We start from the raw sequence: 19,352 nt of genomic DNA, 5'->3' as shown, positions 1-19,352 counted from the left end.
TATTACGAGATTTCCCTTACTTCTCGGTTCCAGTTTTCCTCAAATTGCTCGAATGTACAGAAGTATGTCTTCTAGCCTTTAATAACCCAAAATATGGACCACTGCCACGTTCTTGATGTGTTGTAAGCTGCATTGATGGACATGTGTGCAGGCAAAAGTTCCTTGTATGCAAATCATTTGATACCTCTTGAACGATGATAAAGGGACTTTACAACAAAAATTTAAAATTGGGTCGAAATATTCCACCTTTTTAAAGCATCCACCTGTCTTGATCTGATTGACTATTATTGCTCCGGCTGATGTCTTGCATACCCTTTTGGCGTTTCCCTTTCAAAATTCCCACTCATAATACAAAACTTCATGTCTGCGTTAAAATCATCACCTACAGCAGTTTCGTAGCGTGCTACGAAACTGCTGAATTATTTGAAACAGCTTGCCTTTTGACCTGAGATCTTTATCACCCAAACATTTGATTGCCAAAAACACCCTTCGACTTTTCATATGTATAACAGGGATGTGCATTTCTTCAGAACAATAAGCCTAAGCAAATTTGACAAAATTTGGAGCAAAACCTTTCTTGAAGAGAAAATTTATTTAGCAAGTAACTGGCCTAGCTGTGCCTTCAGGTCTTCAATTTTCTTCTTCATAGCTTTATTCCCAGCTCTTAGCTGCATATTTATCCTTCTAATGTACCTGGCCTCTCTGATTGCTGGTACTGTCCATGTGTGAAATTGTGCATGGCCATCAACTACTGAATTCAACTGGTTTTCTAGGGTTTCACTCCCTTTCCACAGAGCTTTACGATAATTTGCATACATGACTGCACGTTTTCTAGCAGCTTTCTTCAATTTGGCAATTTCATATCTAGCTGCTTCTAATTGGCTCTTTATAGCTGCTATATTATCTCCTTGAGATGTGGGGACTGTTCTGCTTGTATATTTTTGCCTAACTTTCCCGGTTTCCTCTGTTCTTGGCAGCGCTTCTTTTACTTTCTTCCTTGTAATAGGTCTTCTGGGTTTAAAAATAAATTCTTCACCTGGCTCATCGAATTTAAGCCTTTTTGAGGCCTTAGACTTCTTGGTACCCTTTTGCGGTGACTGTGTCAAATCAATATGGACTGGTTCAGACTGCTCGAATTCAATGGCCTGTAATAAATCATTCAAACTTGCCTTAGACACTGGGCTCTCTTCAACTGCTATGGCTTTACCTTTTTCCTTCTTTATCTGGCTTCTTGTCCTTACCCTTGAGACTGCTTCAGATCTGCTTGCTTCAGGTATAGTCTTTTTATCATGAGTTTTTTCCTTTGTTGATTGCTGAGGTTGATCTTGAATGATTAGTGGCTTCACTGGTTTTCTTAGCTGTGACTTGGTTTGCTTTTTAGCTCTTGCTTCTTTTTGGAGCTCAGCTATTGTGAATTCTCTGGCTGGTTGTGGAGTAAGGCCAGTCTTGTTTTGGAATCCAGCCATGAAAATAAACGAATTCCAGTCTCTGCCTATCTTTTGGAGGCCATCTAAAACTAGCAACTTAATCAAACCATGATGAAACAAAGAGGTTTCACAGTCTTCTTTCCTCAGCTGCACCTTATCACACATCTTGCTCAAACTTCCTTCACAGGTCAAGTATTTTTGTATGCAGGTGAGAAGAAGAGCATAATGTTCCTTGACATAATTCCTGGGGAATGCTTTAGTTAAATCTTCGTTTACATATGCCTCCTTTAAAAACTCCTTACAAGGATTCATATCAAACTTAAAATTTTTAAACCATTCTTCTCGTCCTCTTGGGATCTCTGTCACAGCAGATATTTCTTCTGGAGAAACCTGTACTTCTAGCATAGCTACCTTTGAATTTAAACCAGTGAAGTTTAGCGCAAATTCTTTAGTTACCTGCGCATGTCCTCCTTGTAGCTTTTTGCAAAAGTTCCAGCACCCGGCATCTTTGAACGCTTTCTTCACGCCTTCATCCCTCAATGCTATGTCTAGGCCCTCAGGTTCAGTCCTCTGGCATTTACCGGATCTGTGCTCTTTTTTCTCCATTTTTCCTTCGGGATCTTCACACACAAAGTCTAACAGCTCCGGTTGAAATGGTGATTCCGCTCCTTTTTAATTCAGCCTCGCTTGTAATCAGACTCGCTTGAAATCAGCCTCGCTTGAAATTCAAATTCTTTCATTAAAACGCTTTAATTCATAATCAGGCAGATTTGTCGCTCATGCAGCACTTACGACCATCATTAAGGTCTATGCATGGTAAAATCTCTTGGGAATGATATTTCTGTGCATATTAACAGATCTATTGGTGGGGTAGTGGCAAATGAGCGTTCAAACGTGAGACGAGGGGTACATAAACTGACATGAGTGGACACAACTGGTGACTCACCTAACGGACTTGACATTTCGGGAAAGATTCGCTGCGAAATGCACGAATCCATGATTTCGCAGCGCTGTTAGTTTTAAATTCTAATGATGCGCTGCGAAACGGCCTAATCATGACGCGCTGCGAAATTGCTTAACCATAATTGCGCTGCGAAACTGGCAAATGGGATTACGCTGTGAAATCACTAAAAGACACGGTGACTCGGATAAGACAAGACATGGCTATGGAACAATGATGGGTGGAGGAGAACCAATAGGAGTCGAGTATGGTTTGAGTTAAAAACTTTTAAAACTCCAAATCCTAAGTGAGGAAAAATAAAATGAAATCAACTTAACACAGACCTTTGTCATCGGGCTTAGGACAGAGAATTATATGCATCAAATTTTTAGTTCTAAGTGATAACAGTGGCTCCACTTGGGATAGTGTGCTCCTGTAGTACACTAAGAACTCGTAGGTCCAGTGCTTACTTCAATTTCTGAAAACATAAACAGAGTTGACAAGCATTCCTTTCTAGCTTTGTGGGCCTTCACCTCGGGCTTAAGCTTCCTGTTCAGCTTGTCATTTATTTTCAACAAGAAAGACTAATAAAACGGTTATATACAATGTTTGTGAGACACTTGGCAGAGATTCAATCAATTGTAATGCTTTAGGAACCTGCCATTAACAGGTCCTCCAGCATATGGTGTTCCATCAACTTCCTGCAGAATGTAAGTGTTATTCCCATGGAAAGCAGAAACTTGATATGGCCCTTTCCACAAATTTTCAAATTTACCATGTTTACCTTTCTCTTCAATTCTAGCTTCCCATTTCAGGACTTTATCATGAATCTGGAATGAAACCTCTTTGATCTTTTTGTCAAATGCTCTCTTGATCATGTTCTGGCTTTGTTGATGACTGTCAAACACCTCATTCCTTTTCTCCTGCAAAGCTATTAGTTGATTAATCCTGCGTTGTACAGCATTTGGTTCCTCTTCTAATCCTTGAATCAGCTTCATTACTGGTACTCCGAGAGATGTTGGAAATATAGCCTCTGCCCCATATACAAGCTCATATGGTGATGTTCCAATGGACCTCTTTGTGCAAATCCGGTTAGCCCACAAGGCATATTTCAGTTTCAAATGCCAAGCCTTTTTATTTTCTTGCAGCAGCTTCTTAATGATTCTTATAAGACTCTTGTTTGATGACTCAGCTAAACCATTTCCATGTGGATAATAAGCAGTGGAATGTCCAAGGGAAATGTGATACTGATGACAAAAGTTAATCATTCTTTTGGACTTGAAAGCTTGAGCATTATCTGTAATGATCTTGATTGGGCAACCAAATCTTGATAATATATTATTTTCTAAGAAAGAAATAATCACTCAATCATTTGCTTGCCTTGTGGGTATTGCCTCTATCCATTTTGTAAAGTAATCGGTGGCTGTGAGAATCCAGCGATGCTGTCCTGATGAGGGAGGATGGATTTCCCCTATAAAATCTAATCCCCACTGCTGGAAAGGTGCTTCAACATAAATGGGAACCAAGGGCATTGGCATGAGCTTTCTCTTTCCCTCAAACACTTGACATTCATGGCATGTGGCTATCTTTTTATAAATATCTCTAAACATAGTTGGCCAAAAATAGCCAGCTCTCAAAACCTTGTTTGCAGTGGCTTTCCAATAGTGATTTCCTCCACAATCCCCTTTATGAAACTCATCAATTACTTTAACAGCTTCTTCTTCAATGAGACAGTTTAATAATATTCCTCCTGCATCTTTCCAAAACAAATTTTGGTCATACACAAAATATCTGAGAGATTTTAACTTGGTAAACCGAGCTTTGGATTTTGAAAGGTTATCAGGAGCTTTATTATGCTGCAAAACAAATGTTCTATCCTTATACCATTCTGAGATCAAGAATTTCTCACTTATTTGGACCAACTCTTCTTCATTTTCAGAAATTTCTGAGATTTCTGTGCTTAAATTAATATCAATACAGTCCAGATTTGACTGAGTCAACAATTTGGCTAGGCCTTGACCCTTTACCAACTTGGTGGGTTTCATCTCAATATCATACTCCAACAGTTTTGCTATCCACTTTCCCCTTTTTCCATCTGGATCAGCTTGTGTAAGAATATCTTTTATAACAGCATTTGGCACGTATGCAACAATGTGAGAGTGCAAAACATAAATTCTGAAATCCTTAATTGCTTTCACCAATGCATAGGCTTGTTTCTCTCTGATTGTTCTCAAACTCTTCTTTTAATTCAATGAAATTCCTTACATGCTGATCATCATCAAAAACCTGCCAATTTATGATATTATCTGGTATGACTGGTCTATGGCGAACCTCCACTTCATAATTATCAGAAGAGTGCTTAGGAATAATAAATAGGCTGGCTGAAACAGCAAGAGAATCTGCAATAGAGTTTTGGTCTCTAGTTTTGATGCTAAAAGAGTAGGTTTGAAATTTTTCTAACATCTCCAACACTAAATTTCTGTATGCTCTCATCCTTGCATCCTTGGTTTGATATGTACCTTCTATTTGTTTAATTACCAATTCAGAATCTCCACAAACAGCAATATTTTTGGCTTTCAACTTTATCAAGGCCTCCAAACCTAAAACTAGAGATTCGTACTCAGCCATATTGTTGGTACAATCAAAGTTTAATTTGTATGAGAGAAACTTACTTTCTTCAGTTGGACTAGTGATCCAAATCCCAGCTCCTACCCCTTCTTTTCCTGCTGATCCATCAAAGTACAATGACCAGCAGCCCATGATGTCCCCTTCATCTCCTTGCTGCCCTTCCTGACTCTGATTTTCTGCAGTTTTATCTTGTAATTCTCTCCCAACTGATTCATTGAAAAGGATAGCTGAACCAAGACCAGTATCACAAGAGTAAATAGGAAAATTCTGAGGCTTTTCTTTACTGCTCACCATGTAGGCCATCCTTGTTTCGCGGTACAACCTCCTTTGTTCACCAAACACTGGAATGGTAGCATATGTGAGATCCATCTGCATTGTGCCCTTGATTTTTGCTGCCCATGATCTTGAAAGAAGCATTCCAAACTTCGGTGGAATGTCTGCAACAACAATGTCCATAACAGTTGTCTTTGCTGGAATTTATGTAAGCCCCACAACAACATCTTTTATCAAACCAATGCAATGGACTCTTTTTGAATCAAAGGAAAATAAATCCTTATATGGCCTAGTAACCTCTAACCCCAGTCTTTCCATGATTACTTTAGGCATGAGATTATGTGATGCCCCCGAATCTAACATAGCATTATGTAGAGTCATGTCATGAATGGTAATGCTTATGTAGAAAGGCGGAAATTCTTCATTTTGTTCATCTTCAAGTCTTGGACCCAAACAGATAATAGGATTATCTTCTTGTACATTTAGGATATCAGCCACTCCTGGTTGTGAATTGAGCATTTCAACAATTTTGCTTCTGTATTTGTCTACCTTGAGAATTTCATTAAAAGGGACTGATATTTTAATTTTTGCAATCTCATTATCAATGTTAAAAACAGAAGTAGCCTTGTCAATTTATTTGGGAGGAGAAGGAATTTGAATGTCCTTTTTGTCAAGATGAGGATCATCTTTACCTTCAACTACCTTAGCTTTTTCTTTTTTATCATCAGTTGTCTTTGAGATATTCTTCTTGAGCTGTGCTTTGTTTGCTGTAATAGGAACATCTCTATTCCTAAGATTATACTACTTTTGCATCTCAAAGATAGCATGTTGATAACCATTTAAAAAATCTGAAGGCTCTTCTTCTGATTTTATCATGCTGGACTCATCATGTTCCTCCTTGGTCAAGAAAATTCCTGACCCTTCTTCATCAAAACAATGAATTGATTCCTCAGGTACTTCAGGTTCATCCTCTTCATCTACCAAATTTTGCTGGAAAGGAGGTCTCACTGGAGGATCTGCCTGCTGATTTCGGTTGTCTCTTGGCCTTTGCTGATTCTGAGGTCTTCTGAACTGAGGGTTCCTGAATTGAGGTTCTTGCTGTGCTGGAGGAGCAGAAGCATTCCCAAGAGCTAATCTATCCATCAATTTCTCCATGGTTTTCATCATTGTTTCAAACTTGTCTTCTTGAGCAGATGTAGAAGGCTTCTCTTCCTCCTTCAACTTAGACTTTGCCATCTTTGATTTCTTAGCAGCAAGCATATTCACCTCTACCTTAATTGCATCATTTTGCATGTCAGCAAGAGAGGCAGACTCCCTTTCTCTGAGTAAAAGAGAAAAATCTGAATCAAATGATTCAGCATATCTCAACTGTGCCAAAGCTCCAGGAGGTTTCAAATGAGCTAGAATAGAATTATATATTTTGTTAAACCTCTTAGAGAAATTTTGAACGGTTTCCTCTGGAGCTCTCCTAAGATTGTTATATTCAGTAAGGGCTTGGACAGGGTTGGTTCTGTTTCCCCACTTCCTTAGAAAGTTGTCTTCAAACTCTACCCAACTATGAATGCTTCCAGCTCTAAGGGCTTTAAACGATTTTCTGACTTCCCCAATGAAAGTTTGAGTAAACAATCTTAGTTTTACATCTTCATCATCCACTTCTTCCCTGTCAACAAAATCATTGAACCTATCCACATGTTCCTCTGCTGTAATATCTTCATCACCTCCCCATGTTGGAATCCTAGCAACATATTTGCTAGGAAGATCATGTAAAACAGCAGGGAGAGCTAGAGGAGCATACCTAGCAGGTATAGCCATAATGAATGGAGGAGCAGTGACAACAGGTATTGTATGACCAGTGGGAGCAGAACTAGTGTGAGATAGTGTCTGAGGACTATTTGGACTAACAGAGGCAGAAGATAAAGTATTGGTACGAAAAGGGCTATTTGGACTTTGCAAACCACTGACAAAAGAACTCCAATTTGGGAGAGGTAAACCAGTTTTAGATTTGAGCAAAACTTCAAAAGGATCAAGTTCTTTGAGCTGATTTAATTCCTCTTCCTCTAATAGCAATTCTGAAGTAACAACCTCCCAAAACTCTTCCCTATCTTTTTGTGACACTAAAGACGAAGTATCAATGCCTCTTCTTTGTAAATCTAAAATAATTCCAATAAGCTCTTCTTCGTTCTCAGACCTCAGCAATACCTCATGAATTTTATCATCAACAATTTTATCTTCAGGACTTCTAGAAAATTCAGGGAACAAAGACTTTGATATGGATGAAGTACCTGGTATATCAGAAAATCTTTGCCTGCTCCTTGAGATAATGTTAGGATTATCCACAGGACTAGGTGGATTTGGGTCAGGATTACTCCTTGTATATCTTCCTCTCGAAGCCACCTTTTTAACTTTAAGATTGAATGGAGTCACCAAGGTAGAATGCAGCCTCGAAAACCTTCTGAGCTCCTACTACCTTCAGAAGTTCAGCTTCATAATTTCGGGAATGAGTAATCTTCAGACTCCCGGCAGACGCACCAAAATGTTATCTCAAAATCAGACCCTGGAAGGCTCCAGACCAGGAAGACTTCAAGTAACTGTTTCAAGCCAATCTTTTGACTAAGGCTTAGCCTCCTTAGCCTGAGAGGGCTCTCTCATAGGGTTATTGATTTTGATTAAGAATAAGATGGCTAACTCTTGTGAAATAACAGTGATAAAAATGAATGTTGGAAATACATTAAACAAGTTTCCATTGGGCCTATGGAGTCAATAACACCTCAGTAAACAATGATACTGCCTTTACATAGAAGTCAGGGCATTTAGCATTTGGATGTTCAGAACACAACTCATATAAAACCACAGTTCATAAATGCATACAGGAAATCAGAGCACAATCAGTGAATTCTGAGTGATTACACATCTATGCAACTGTAAAAGACATTAAGGAAAGAATAAAATCACACATTCTGAACATGGAAATCCTTCATGAATCCTGAGAAGAAAAGCAGCCCAATTATATTACTGAAACTCTGTCTTTACATAAGCCAAAACAGTACTCTGTTATAAAATTTCCAACCCTCATTACATTGTTGTATCAGCTATATATAGAAACCTTATTCTAACTAATTCGAGCTTCCTCCTCCAGCATGAGGGGAATTCGATAACTACCTTTAATGACACCTATCAGCTATTTAACCAACTAATAAATACAATAAAGTGCTGACTGGAGTTTTTAAAGAGTTCTAAATTAACTATAACTCTAACTCCTTTTTCCATGCATATGACTTCTCCTTCTTCTTTGACACCTGGTCTTATTTTCGATTTGGCTGAGCTGGATGTTTAATACTCCATATCGACCTTGAACACTGAATCTTTTAACTACTCAGAAGTATTAGGAGATTTCCCTTACTTCTCGGTTCCAGTTTTCCTCAAATTGCTCGAATGTACAGAAGTATGTCTTCTAGCCTTTAATAACCCAAAATATGGACCACTGCCACGTTCTTGATGTGTTGTAAGTTGCATCGATGGACATGTGTGCAGGCAAAAGTTCCTTGTATGCAAATCATTTGATACCTCTTGAACGGTGATAAAGGGACTTTACAACAAAAATTTAAAATTGGGTCGAAATATTCCACCTTTTTAAAGCATCCACCTGTCTTGATCTGATTGACTATTATTGCTCCGGCTGATGTCTTGCATACCCTTTTGGCATTTCCCTTTCAAAATTCCCGCTCATAATACAAAACTGCCTGTCTGCGTTAAAATCATCACCTACAGCAGTTTCGTAGCGCGCTACGAAACTGCTGAATTATTTGAAACAGCTTGCCTTTTGACCCGAGATCTTTATCACCCAAACATTTGATTGCCAAAAACACCCTTCGACTTTTCATATGTATAACAGGGATGTGCATTTCTTCATAACAATAAGCCTAAGCAAATTTGACAAAATTTGGAGCAAAACCTTTCTTGAAAAGAAAATTTATTTAGCAAGTAACCGGCCTAGCTGTGCCTTCAGGTCTTCAATTTTCTTCTTCATAGCTTTATTCCCAGCTCTTAGCTGCATATTTATCCTTCTAATGTACCTGGCCTCTCTGATTGCTGGTACTGTCCATGTGTGAAATTGTGCATGGCCATCAACTACTGAATTCAACTGGTTTTCTAGGATTTCACTCCCTTTCCACAGAGTTTTACGATAATTTGCATACATGACTGCACGTTTTCTAGCAGCTTTCTTCAATTTGGCAAGTTCATATCTAGCTGCTTCTAATTGGCTCTTTATAGCTGCTATATTATCTCCTTGAGATGTGGTGACTGTTCTGCTTGTATCTTTTTGCCTAACTTTCCCGGTTTCCTCTGTTCTTGGCAGCGCTTCTTTTACTTGCTTCCTTGTAATAGGTCTTCTGGGTTTAAAAATAAATTCTTCACTTGGCTCGTCGAATTTAAGCCTTTTTGAGGCCTTAGACTTCTTGGTACCCTTTTGCGGTGACTATGTCAAATCAGTATGGACTGGTTCAGACTGCTCGAATTCAATGGCCTGTAATAAATCATTCAAATTGCCTTAGACACTGGGCTCTCTTCAACTGCTATGGCTTTACCTTTTTCCTTCTTTATCTGGATTCTTGTCCTTACCCTTGAGACTGCTTCAGATTTTCTTGCTTCAGGTATAGTCTTTTTATCATGAGTTTTTTCCTTTGTTGATTGCTGAGGTTGATCTTGAATGATTAGTGGCTTCACTGGTTTTCTAGGCTGTGACTTGGTTTTCTTTTTAGCTCTTGCTTCTTTTTGGAGCTCAGCTATTGTGAATTCTCTGGTTGGTTGTGGAGTAAGGCCAGTCTTGTTTTGGAATCCAGCCATGAAAATAAACGAATTCCAGTCTCTACCTATCTTTTGGAGGCCATCTAAAACTAGCAACTTAATCAAACCATGATGAAACAAAGAGGTTTCACAGTCTTCTTTCCTCAGCTGCACCTTATCACACATCTTGCTCAAACTTCCTTCACAGGTCAAGTATTTTTGTATGCAGGTGAGAAGAAGAGCATAATGTTCCTTGACATAATTCCTGGGGACTGCTTTAGTTAAATCTTCGTTTACATATGCCTCCTTTAAAAACTCCTTACAAGGATTCATATCAAACTTAAAATTTTTAAACCATTCTTCTCATCCTCTTGGGATCTCTGTCACAGCAGATATTGCTTCTGGAGAAACCTGTACTTCTAGCATAGCTACCTTTGAATTTAAACCAGTGAAGTTTAGCGCAAATTCTTTAGTTACCTGTGCATGTCATCCTTGTAGCTTTTCGCAAAAGTTCCAGCACCCGGCATCTTTGAACGCTTTCTTCACGCCTTCATCCCTCAACGCTATGTCTAGGCCCTCAGGTTCAGTCCTCTGGCATTTACCGGATCTGTGCTCTTTTTTCTCCATTTTTCCTTCGGGATCTTCAGACACAAAGTCTAACAGCTCCGGTTGAAATGGTGATTCCGCTCCTTTTTAATTCAACCTCGCTTGTAATCAGACTCGCTTGAAATCAGCCTCGCTTGAAATTCAAATTCTTTCATTAAAACGCTTTAATTCATAATCAGGCAGATTTGTCGCTCATGCAGCACTTACGACCATCATTAAGGTCTATGCACGGTAAAATCTCTTGGGAATGATATTTCTGTGCATATTAACACATCTATTGGTTGGGTAGTGGCAAATGAGCATTCAAACGTGAGACGAGGGGTACATAAACTGATATGAGTGGACACAGCTGGTGACTCACCTAACGGACTTGACATTTCGGGAAAGATTCGCTGCGAAATGCACGAATCCATGATTTCGCAGCGCTGTTAGTTTTAAATTCTAATGATGCGCTGCGAAACGACCTAATCATGACGCGCTGCGAAATTGCTTAACCATAATTGCGCTGCGAAACTGGCAAATGGGATTACGCTGCGAAATCACTAAAAGACACGGTGACTCGGATAAGACAAGACATGGCTATGGAACAATGATGGGTGGAGGAGAACCAATAGGAGTCGAGTATGGTTTGAGTTAAAAACTTTTAAAACTCCAAATCCTAAGTGAGGAAAAATAAAATGAAATCAACTTAACACAGACCTTTGTCATCGGACTTAGGACAGAGAATTATATGCATCAAATTTTTAGTTCTAAGTGATAACAGTGGCTCCACTTGGGATAGTGTGCTCCTGTAGTACACTAAGAACTCGTAGGTCCAGTGCTTACTTCAATTTCTGAAAACATAAACAGAGTTGACAAGCATTCCTTTCTAGCTTTGTGGGCCTTCACCTCGGGCTTAAGCTTCCTGTTCAGCGTGTCATTTATTTTCAACAAGAAAGACTAATAAAACGGTTATATACAATGTTTGTGAGACACTTGGCAGAGATTCAATCAATTGTAATGCTTTAGGAACCTGCCATTAACAGGTCCTCCAGCATATGGTGTTCCATCAACTTCCTGCAGAATGTAAGTGTTATTCCCATGGAAAGCAGAAACTTGATATGGCCCTTTCCACAAATTTTCAAATTTACCATGTTTACCTTTCTCTTCAATTCTAGCTTCCCATTTCAGGACTTTATCATGAATCTGGAATGAAACCTCTTTGATCTTTTTGTCAAATGCTCTCTTGATCCTGTTCTGGCTTTGTTGATGACTGTCAAACACCTCATTCCTTTTCTCCTGCAAAGCTATTAGCTGATTAATCCTGCGTTGTACAGCATTTGGTTCCTCTTCTAATCCTTGAATCAGCTTCATTACTGGTACTCCGAGAGATGTTGGAAATATAGCCTCTGCCCCATATACAAGCTCATATGGTGATGTTCCAATGGACCTCTTTGTGCAAATCCGGTCAGACCACAAGGCATATTTCAGTTTCAAATGCCAAGCCTTTTTATTTTCTTGCAGCAGCTTCTTAATGATTCTTATAAGACTCTTGTTTGATGACTCAGCTAAACCATTTCCCTGTGGATAATAAGCAGTGGAATGTCCAAGGGAAATGTGATACTGATGACAAAAGTTAATCATTCTTTTGGACTTGAAAGCTTGAGCATTATCTGTAATGATCTTGATTGGGCAACCAAATCTTGATAATATATTATTTTCTAAGAAAGAAATAATCACTGAATCATTTGCTTGCCTTGTGGGTATTGCCTCTATCCATTTTGTAAAGTAATCGGTGGCTGTGAGAATCCAGCGATGCTGTCCTGATGATGGAGGATGGATTTCCCTTATAAAATCTAATCCCCACTGCTGGAAAGGTGCTTCAACATAAATGGGAACCAAGGGCATTGGCATGAGCTTTCTCTTTCCCTCAAACACTTGACATTCATGGCATGTGGCTATCTTTTTATAAATATCTCTAAACATATTTGGCCAAAAATAGCCAGCTCTCAAAACCTTGTTTGCAGTGGCTTTCCAATAGTGATGTCCTCTGCAATCCCCTTTATGAAACTCATCAATTACTTTATCAGCTTCTTCTTCAATGAGACAGTTTAATAATATTCCTCCTGCATCTTTCCAAAACAAATTTTGGTCATACACAAAATATCTGAGAGATTTTAACTTGGTAAACCGAGCTTTGGATTTTGAAAGGTTATCAGGAGCTTTATTATGCTGCAAAACAAATGCTATATCCTTATACCATTCTGAGATCAAGAATTTCTCACTTATTTGGACCAACTCTTCTTCATTTTCAGAAATTTCTGAGATTTCTGTGCTTAAATTAATATCAATGCAGTCCAGATTTGACTGAGTCAACAATTTGGCTAGGCCTTGACCCTTTACCAACTTGGTGGGTTTCATCTCAATATCATACTCCAACAGTTTTGCTATCCACTTTCCCCTTTTTCCATCTGGATCAGCTTGTGTAAGAATATCTTTTATAACAGCATTTGGCACGTATGCAACAATGTGAGAGTGCAAAACATAAATTCTGAAATCCTTAATTGCTTTCACCAATGCATAGGCTTGTTGCTCTAAGATATTATATTTCAATTCAGCATTAGCCAATGTCTTGCTAAAGAAAGAAATGGGTTGTTCAGTACCTTGACTTCCTTTTTGCAATAAAACTCCAGCAATTGTGTCTTCAGAAGCAAATGTGAAGATCAGAAACTCCTTGGTAAAATCCGGGCTGATGAGGACTGGTGCTTGAGTAAGTGCTTTCTTGATCTCTTCAAATGATTTCTTTGCTTCAGCTGTCCATTTAAAATCTGCTCCTTTCTTTAACATCTTTGTTATGTTCTTGACCACTTCAACAAAGTTAGGAATGAATCTTCTAACAAAGTTAACTTTCCCAAGAAAGGATTGAACCTCCTTCTTACTCCTTGGTAAATCTAACTTTTGAATTGCACTAACTCTATTAGGATCAATCCTAATTCCCTCTTCAGAAATAATATTTCCAAGCAGTTTGCCAGAAGTTAAAGCAAAAATTCTTTTGGTTGGGTTTAGAGAAATACCAAACCTCCTACACTTTAGTAGGACCCTTTCAAGGTGCTTTAAGTGGTTTTCTTTTTTCTTTGAAAAAACTGTGATATCATCAAGATAAACCACCACTGATTTGTCCTTTTCTTCAGCAAAAGCAATATCCATTGCTCTCTGGAAAGTTGCTCCTGCATTCATGAGGCCAAAGGGCATTTTTGCATACATGAATGTTCCCCATAGTGTAGTGAAAGCTCTTTTCTCCTGATCATCTGGGTGAACAAGAATCTGATTGTACCCTGAGAAGCCATCAAGCATAGACATCCTTTGTGAACCAACAATGTTTTGCAGAATGAAATCCATCTTGGGGAGAGGGTAATTATCTTTCAATGAAGCTTTGTTTAAGTTCCTGAAGTCTATACAAATTCTAATCTCCCCATTCTTTTTTCTGACTGGTACCAAATTAGCAAGCCAATTTGAGAATCTGATTGGGACAATAATTTTGGCATCAAAAATCTTTTTCACTTCTTTTTCAATCAGTGGCATTAGAAGAGGATTAATCCTTCTTAGCTTCTGCTTAAAAGGCTTCTCATTCTGCTTAATAGGAATGGTATGTTGTATGATTGAAGAATCATATTGTTTCAAATCAGCATAGCTCCATGCAAAAACATCAATGAATCTTTTCATCATTTCAACATATTTGGTCTTCATATCAGCTGAAAGGAATTTTGAAATCTTGACTATTTTAGGCACAACTGAGTCACCTAAATTACAGTTTTCTACTTCCTCCTCATTAGCTTGCAATCTTGGTGCTTTAAACACATCATTTTGATCAAATAATTTTTCCAAAGGAATGAGGCCTTTAGGGATTAAGTTGTTTTGTAACTGTAAGACTTCAGAACTTTCCTTTGACTCTATTAACATGTTCTGCTGATCTATCTGATTGTGCTCAAACTCTTCTTTTAATTCAATGAAATTCCTTACATGCTGATCATCCTCAAAAACCTGCCAATTTATGATATTATCTGGTATGACTGGTCTATGGCGAACCTCCACTTCATAATTATCAGAAGAGTGCTTAGGAATAATAAATAGGCTGGCTGAAACAGCAAGAGAATCTGCAATAGAGTTTTGGTCTCTAGTTTTGATGCTAAAAGAGTAGGTTTGAAATTTTTCTAACATCTCCAACACTAAATTTCTGTATGCTCTCATCCTTGCATCCTTGGTTTGATATGTACCTTCTATTTGTTTAATTACCAATTCAGAATCTCCACAAACAGCAATATTTTTGGCTTTCAACTTTATCAAGGCCTCCAAACCTAAAACTAGAGATTCGTACTCAGCCATATTGTTGGTACAGTCAAAGTTTAATTTGTATGAGAGAAACTTACTTTCTTCAGTTGGACTAGTGATCCAAATCCCAGCTCCTACCCCTTCTTTTCCTGCTGATCCATCAAAGTACAATGACCAACAGCCCATGATGTCTCCTTCATCTCCTTGCTGCCCTTCTTGACTCTGATTTTCTGCAGTTTTATCTTGTAATTCTCTCCCAACTGATTCATTGAAAAGGATAGCTGAACCAAGACCAGTATCACAAGAGTAAATAGGAAAATTCTGAGGCTTTTCTTTACTGCTCACCATGTAGGCCATCCTTGTTTCGCGGTACAACCTCCTTTGTTCACCAAACACTGGAATGGTAGCATATGTGAGATCCATCTGCATTGTGCCCTTGATTTTTGCTGCCCATGATCTTGAAAGAAGCATTCCAAACTTCGGTGGAATGTCTGCAACAACAATGTCCATAACAGTTGTCTTTGCTGGAATTTGTGTAAGCCCCACAACAACATCTTTTATCAAACCAATGCAATGGACTCTTTTTGAATCAAAGGAAAATAAATCCTTATATGGCCTAGTAACCTCTAACCCCAGTCTTTCCATGATTACTTTAGGCATGAGATTATGTGATGCCCCCGAATCTAAGATAGCATTATGTAGAGTCATGTCATGAATGGTAATGCTTATGTAGAAAGGCGGAAATTCTTCATTTTGTTCATCTTCAAGTCTTGGACCCAAACAGATAATAGGATTATCTTCTTGTACATTTAGGATATCAGCCACTCCTGGTTGTGAATTGAGCATTTCAACGATTTTGCTTCTGTATTTGTCTACCTTGAGAATTTCATTAAAAGGGACTGATATTTTAATTTTTGCAATCTCATTCTCAATGTTAAAAACAGAAGTAGCCTTGTCAATTTCTTTGGGAGGAGAAGGAATTTGAATGTCCTTTTTGTCAAGATGAGGATCATCTTTACCTTCAACTACCTTAGCTTTTTCTTTTTTATCATCAGCTGTCTTTGAGATATTCTTCTTGAGCTGTGCTTTGTTTGCTGTAATAGGAACATCTCTATTCCTAAGATTATACTGCTTTTGCATCTCAAAGATAGCATGTTGATAGCCCTTTAAAAAATATGAAGGCTCTTCTTCTGATTTTATCATGTTGGACTCATCATGTTCCTCCTTGGTCAAGAAAATTCCTGACCCTTCTTCATCAAAACAATGAATTGATTCCTCAGGTACTTCAGGTTCATCCTCTTCATCTACCAAATTTTGCTGGAAAGGAGGTCTCACTGGAGGATCTGCCTGCTGATTTCGGTTGTCTCTTGGCCTTTGCTGATTCTGAGGTCTTCTGAACTGAGGGTTCCTTAATTGAGGTTCTTGCTGTGCTGGAGGAGCAGAAGCATTCCCAAGAGCTAATCTGTCCATCAATTTCTCCATGGTTTTCATCATTGTTTCAAACTTGTCTTCTTGAGCAGATGTAGAAGGCTTCTCTTCCTCCTTCAACTTAGACTTTGCCATCTTTGATTTCTTAGCAGCAAGCATATTCACCTCTACCTTAATTGCATCATTTTGCATGTCAGCAAGAGAGGCAGACTCCCTTTCTCTGAGTAAAAGAGAAAAATCTGAATCAAATGATTCAGCATATCTCAACTGTGCCAAAGCTCCAGGAGGTTTCAAATGAGCTGGAATAGAATTATATATTTTGTTAAACCTCTTAGAGAAATTTTGAACGGTTTCCTCTGGAGCTCTCCTAAGATTGTTATATTCAGTAAGGGCTTGGACAGGGTTGGTTCTGTTTCCCCACTTCCTTAGAAAGCTGTCTTCAAACTCTACCCAACTATGAATGCTTCCAGCTCTAAGGGCTTTAAACCATTTTCTGACTTCCCCAATGAAAGTTTGAGCAAACAATCTTAGTTTTACATCTTCATCATCCACTTCTTCCATGTCAACAAAATCATTGAACCTATCCACATGTTCCTCTGCTGTAATATCTTCATCACCTCCCCATGTTGGAATCCTAGCAGCATATTTGCTAGGAAGATCATGTAAAACAGCAGGGAGAGCTAGAGGAGCATACCTAGCAGGTATAGCCATAATGAATGGAGGAGCAGTGACAACAGGTATTGTATGACCAGTGGGAGCAGAACTAGTGTGAGATAGTGTCTGAGGACTATTTGGACTAACAGAGGCAGAAGATAAAGTATTGGTACGAAAAGGGCTATTTGGACTTTGCAAACCACTGACAAAAGAACTCCAATTTGGGAGAGGTAAACCAGTTTTAGATTTGAGCAAAACTTCAAAAGGATCAAGTTCTTTGAGCTGATTTAAGTCCTCTTCCTCTAATAGCAATTCTGAAGTAACAACCTCCCAAAACTCTTCCTTATCTTTTTGTGACATTAAAGACGAAGTATCAATGCCTCTTTTTTGTAAATCTAAAATAATTCCAATAAGCTCTTCTTCGTTCTCAGACTTCAGCAATACCTCATGAATTTTATCATCAACAATTTTATCTTCAGGACTTCTAGAAAATTCAGGGAACAAAGATTTTGATATGGATGAAGTACCTGGTATATCAGAAAATCTTTGCCTGCTCCTTGAGATAATGTTAGGATTATCCACAGGACTAGGTGGATTTGGGTCAGGATTACTCCTTGTATATCTTCCTCTCGAAGCCACCTTTTTAACTTTAAGATTGAATGGAGTCACCAAGGTAGAATGCAGCCTCGAAAACCTTCTGAGCTCCTGCTACCTTCAGAAGTTCAGCTTCATAATTTCGGGAATGAGTAATCTTCAGACTCCCGGCAGACGCACCAAAATGTTATCTCAAAATCAGACCCTGGAAGGCTGCAGACCAGGAAGACTTCAAGTAACTGTTTCAAACCAATCTTTTGACTAAGGCTTAGCCTCCTTAGCCTGAGAGGGCTCTCTCATAGGGTTATTGATTTTGATTAAGAATAAGATGGCTAACTCTTGTGAAATAACAGTGATAAAAATGAATGTTGGAAATACATTAAACAAGTTTCCATTGGGCCTATGGAGTCAATAACACCTCAGTAAACAATGATACTGCCTTTACATAGAAGTCAGGGCATTTAGCATTTGGATGTTCAGAACACAACTCATATAAAACCACAGTTCATAAATGCATACAGGAAATCAGAGCACAATCAGTGAATTCTGAGTGATTACACATCTATGCAACTGTAAAAGACATTAAGGAAAGAATAAAATCACACATTCTGAACATGGAAATCCTTCATGAATCCTGAGAAGAAAAGCAGCCAAATTATATTACTGAAACTCTGTCTTTACATAAGCCAAAACAGTACTCTGTTATAAAATTTCCAACCCTCATTACATTGTTGTTTCAGCTATATATAGAAACCTTATTCTAACTAATTCGAGCTTCCTCCTCCAGCATGAGGGGAATTCGATAACTACCTCTAATGACACCTATCAGCTATTTAACCAACTAATAAATACAATAAAGTGCTGACTGGAGTTTTTAAAGAGTTCTAAATTAACTATAACTCTAACTCCTTTTTCCATGCATATGGCTTCTCCTTGTTCTTTGACACCTGGTCTTCTTTTCGATTTGGCTGAGCTGGATGTTTAATACTCCATATCGACCTTGAACACTGAATCTTTTAACTGCTCAGAAGTATTAGGAGATTTCCCTTACTTCTCGGTTCCAGTTTTCCTCAAATTGCTCGAATGTACAGAAGTATGTCTTCTAGCCTTTAATAACCCAAAATATGGACCACTGCCACGTTCTTGATGTGTTGTAAGCTGCATCGATGGACATGTGTGCAGGAAAAAGTTCCTTGTATGCAAATCATTTGATACCTCTTGAACGGTGATAAAGGGACTTTACAACAAAAATTTAAAATTGGGTCGAAATATTCCACCTTTTTAAAGCATCCACCTGTCTTGATCTGATTGACTATTGTTGCTCCAGCTGATGTCTTGCATACCCTTTTGGCGTTTCCCTTTCAAAATTCCCGCTCATAATACAAAACTGCCTGTCTGCGTTAAAATCATCACCTACAGCAGTTTCGTAGCGCGCTACGAAACTGCTGAATTATTTGAAACAGCTTGCCTTTTGACCCGAGATCTTTATCACCCAAACATTTGATTGCCAAAAACACCCTTCGACTTTTCATATGTATAACAGGGATGTGCATTTCTTCAGAACAATAAGCCTAAGCAAATTTGACAAAATTTGGAGCAAAACCTTTCTTGAAAAGAAAATTTATTTAGCAAGTAACTGGCCTAGCTGTGCCTTCAGGTCTTCAATTTTCTTCTTCATAGCTTTATTCCCAGCTCTTAGCTGCATATTT

The sequence above is a fragment of the Pinus tabuliformis genome, chromosome Q, assembly GCF_031772625.1.
Source record: "Pinus tabuliformis cultivar Carrire ecotype Pingquan chromosome Q, CPIR1, whole genome shotgun sequence".
Classification (NCBI taxonomy): Eukaryota; Viridiplantae; Streptophyta; class Pinopsida; order Pinales; family Pinaceae; genus Pinus; species Pinus tabuliformis.
The sequence above is the reverse complement of the archived record's forward strand: the minus strand, read 5'-3'. Positions refer to the sequence as shown.